The sequence below is a fragment of the Marmota marmota genome, unplaced genomic scaffold, assembly GCF_001458135.2.
Source record: "Marmota marmota marmota unplaced genomic scaffold, marMar, whole genome shotgun sequence".
Lineage (NCBI taxonomy): Eukaryota > Metazoa > Chordata > Mammalia > Rodentia > Sciuridae > Marmota > Marmota marmota.
In genome coordinates, this window is record NW_026000026.1 from 25,922,532 (window position 1) to 25,926,861 (window position 4,330).

General features: G+C 46.7%; 1 long non-coding RNA gene across 1 annotated transcript; it reads left to right on the forward strand.

Annotated features, from left to right (window-relative positions):
- Nucleotides 1-836: 836 nt before the first annotated feature.
- Nucleotides 837-2,986, forward strand: LOC125619022. Its single transcript, XR_007350485.1, has 2 exons — nucleotides 837-1,350; nucleotides 1,461-2,986. It is a non-coding gene; the product is annotated as an uncharacterized LOC125619022 (long non-coding RNA).
- Nucleotides 2,987-4,330: the final 1,344 nt, after the last annotated feature.

Genomic DNA, 4,330 nt, shown 5'->3' on the forward strand with positions numbered 1-4,330 from the left:
CCCTGACCCCACACTTTTCCTCTAATTATCTCACCCTCCTGACTCCATTTTGCCCCACCCGGCTTCCGGCTTCCATATCACAATCTGCTTTGTGGCCTCTCCCCTCGCTGCATGGTGTCAATCTCAAATTCCTAACCATGAAAGAATAGCCCCCCTTGCCTTCAAGTTGGGGGCCTCAACTCTGCCCGACCCGTCTCCTGCTTCTCCTTAAGCTTCATTTCTCACTCTCTGAAATGGCTATTCTATGATTTTCCCCTCTTCTCAATCTTCTATCACTCTCTCCCTCTAAAATATCACCAGAAGCAAATGCATATTCTCTTTACTAAGCCTATGCTCCCCTGCATCTGTCTGTAACTCCTGTCTCGCTTTTGTTTCCAACTAAAGAACGTCTATCCCGAGAAACAAGCCCACACCCCATCTCCCCTTCCTACTCCAGGACCTCTGGTGAACACTGACACTAAGAAAAGATCACCATCCCCAATGTTAAATCAAATTAAAGCAAGCTTGTATTTGTGTACACAAAGGCTGGCCAGCGACTGTCTCACCCGAAATCCCGGGCTAGAGATCAGTCCCCCAGCTTTCCAGGGACAGGGCTTTATAGCACAAAAAGTTGCAAAGGAGGGTGTCTTGAGAACTTACAGATAACAGGATTTTGACAAGCATAATATAAAGGCAGGTAGCAGGTTAATGATCTACATGGCTTGAATAGTTCAAGGTGGGGAGTAAATTCAGATCCCAACATCAGAATTTAGGAGGCACCGCTGAGGTTTCAGAGAAGGTTGTTTTCTGGTCAGGGGGAGCCAGGCATGGGTGAGTTCAAGGCACGGGCAGGAATTCCAAACAAGTTCAGAAATCACAGTAATTTATAGTAAAATAGAAATTAACTTTTCATGACTTTGTGATGAGATCTTAAAATGGAATTAGGCTGGGTCCACCACCTCACCTTCTATGATCCTCTTCATTTTTCTCTTCTGTGCCAGACCATTTCACCATACCAAAACAAAACAAAACAAAAACAAAAACAAAAACAAAACTAATACTCCCTCCTTTAAAACATCTCCCAATTCCACATTTTTCCCCGGACAGAGCCTCACTTCTTTGTAGACCTTCAAAGAAAACCTTAAAAGGTGTGTCTTTGCTTTATCCATTTTAAATTTCTCAATCGTTTCTTCAGCTTGACCCAGCTGGGTTTCATGTGACACTGAAATTTCTTCCATGAAGCTTCCCAGCTGTCTCCGGCATTGCCAATCCCAGAAGGGTCCCTCGTTTTCCTCTAATTGATTCTGAGCAAGTGCTTGACGTGTGGACCACAATCTCCTCATTCAAATGCTTTCTTCTGTTGATTTTAAGGTACTACATCCTCCGTTTTGATATGTGGCTATTGCTTTTCAGCCTTCCCTCCCAAATGCCAGGCCTGTTTATATGTCTTTTCTTTTCTCTGCCTACTCCTTTTTTTTTAGTAGATACCTTGAATACTCTCTATAGACCAATCACTTTCACATTCATATCTCCCCTGCCAAGCTATCACCCCTGGACGGGCGTATCTGCTCCCTGAATGACACCTCCATTTGGTGCCTCCTGACATACCCAGAACGGAACTCCCGGTGGGGACCTCACCTCATCAAGCCTTGTTACCTCCTTTCTTCTTCCAGTCTTGATGAGTGGTACCAACGCGGGCCCAGTTTCTCCAAACCTAGATGGCTTCCTGGACTCCTCGCTTGGGCTCACTGAATTCAATCTATCAGCAAGTCCGGCGGCTCCATCTTTAAAAGACTTCTCAAACATCGACTTCTTTCCAACTAATTGACCCAGCGAAGGTTCGTCTGTCCTTTGGTAGCCATTCAAGAATTTATGGCAGCTCTACCCCATCCCGACGCCTGAGACTTTTGATGCTTTCCTCTTGTTTTCTCCCATCCCCTAAGGCCCCTTGACTCTTTCTCTGTTTTTGTGCAAGCCTTGCTGTTTGGGGGCTTCTCTGTCCCTCACTAGCATCCCCTCCCCTCCTTTCCTGTCCTGGCCTTCCCTGAGTTTTGCTGCTGTTCCCCTAATGTCCCTGCTAGGTGGTCCCTCTTTCTAGCCTTCAATCCTTTTGGAATTCAGCAACATTCCTGCAACATAGTTGACAATGAAACATCTTGACTTTTTTATTGCTTGTGACATTAGAGTTCATCAGGGACCAACCTAAGCAGAAAGGATATTTCTTAGAAGGATATGGTGTGCCTCATAGAACTGACTGGAAGTCTAGACGATTGGAAGAACTGAGGGAGAGTGGGCAGAAGTATTAGCCTGAAGAGGTCCTATAGCAAGCTTTGCCACCTTGGCCCTGGGCACGGGCATCATCCCACCTGGGCTCTTGCCGTTGCTGCTGTACTTTCCCAGTTCCCCTGAGATTTGGGTTGAGCTCTTTGAGACTCAGTCCTTGGCTGGAACATCCCGTTGGCTGAGCCAGGAGCACACACTTGTTTGCTAACTCCCCCCAGAGAGTATTCACCTTCAGAGCTCCCTGTGGTGGAGGGTCAGCCCTCTCTTCCACCAAGACCCACAGAACAGAGAGTAACTCCTAGATGGAATGAGGCCAAGTGTCCAAAGACACAGCACGTGACCACTAGAGGGAATGTCACCCAGAGCCTTCGCCTTCCTGCAGAGTGTTTTCCCTCCCACTTTGACCCTTCTGATTGCCAAGAGAGGGGGTGCCTGGGATGCCACACACAAATGAGGCACTCACTCTCAGGGTTGTGTCCTTAACTGTCACTCCTCAGGCAGTCTCACCTCCCCCTTATCCCGACCCTGCCAGCTGCATTCTGCACTTCTTGGCAGCACCCAGCCACCTGTGCTTAATACCTGTCCAGGAGGGTGCAATGCTGAGCACCTTGCAGCTCCAGCTCCTCAGGAGGCTGAGGTGGGAGGATCACTGGAGCCCAGGAGTTGGAGACCAGACTGGGTCACATAGTGAGACCCCGTCTCCAATAAACAAAAGGGCAAATTTGCTCAGTGTCTGTCTTCCTGACAATCTTCATGAAGATGACTGATTTATTTTCTGTACTCAGAACAGCCTTGGTGCAAATATTGGTGTTCAATCAGCATTTGTTGAGTAATTGACTTAAGGAGATAAAAATCTGGCTTAAAATAGCAAAAATGATCTTATAAGAAAGTTCCTCTTTGTAGGTATACATTCCCATGGGAATAGTAAAAATGTTTGATATGTAATAAATGCCAGAGCTACTAAAATACAGATTGAAATGAAAGGATAAGACAGTGGGGATGGGGTGAGGTGGGGGAGTGGGAGTCTTATCCATTGCTGCAAAGGTCGATGGTCACGAGTTAGTACTTCCATTGTTGATAAGGAGGCTAAAGGGCATGCTCTTGGGAATCAGGTGATGTCTTCTTTCACTGTCCGGTGGGTTTTTTTTTTTTTTTTTTGGTATTGGGTTTGAATTCAGGCTGAGCCACATCCTTAGCCCTGTTTTGTGTTTTATTTAAAGACAGGGTCTCACTGAGTTGCTTAGCACCTTGCTGTTGTAGAGGCTGGCTTTGAACTTGTGATCCTCCTTTCTCGGTCTCCTGAGCCGCTGGGATTACAGGTGTATGCCACCACACCTGGCTGTCTGGTATTCTTAAGAGCAAGATAGGATATACTAATAGGGTCAGCTACATAAAGTAGTAAGTTTATTTGTGGGAAGGTGATGTATCAAGAATTTAACGTAGCAATTAATTGCTTGATATATATATATATATATTCCATTTTACTTGAGTAAGCATCAGCAAAAAAAAAAAAAAAAGATTTATCTGTGCTGTTTTTGGAGGGGAAGCCGGGACTTTCCATTCTGAGCCTGGCCTTCTTTTCCTGCTGCAGAATTCAAAGCAGGTGCAGACGTGTTTGGGAGCTTTCCTGGAGCCAACCCCGACTGCTATCCAATTTTTGCTAGGAAAACCTGGGAACAAGGAGGCTATTTAAACTTGTCTTGGGAGGAGAAGGAGGGTTTTCTTTTTCTTCAAGGACAGGAGAGAGGAAGGTCGTGGCATCTGGGGGGTGGGGGTCAGATCTCCTTGGAATGGGAGAGGAAATAGGGGTTTGGTTCGCAGGGTGTTTGATGAAGCACCCCAAGGGGGCAGGTATGTGGATGGGGTAACCTGGAGGGTAACCACTGTGGAGAAGAGAAGCAGCAGAGGCCTCCACGGCTGGTCTGGTGGGTGGAGACGACCGTGGTGAAGAGCCATCCTCTAGCCTTCAGAACTGCACAGTGAACAGCTGACGGAATTCATCAGCAGCGTCCTGACCATGAGAAGCCAGGGAAACAAAGGCCATCATTATTGATAGGACCAGGTCCTT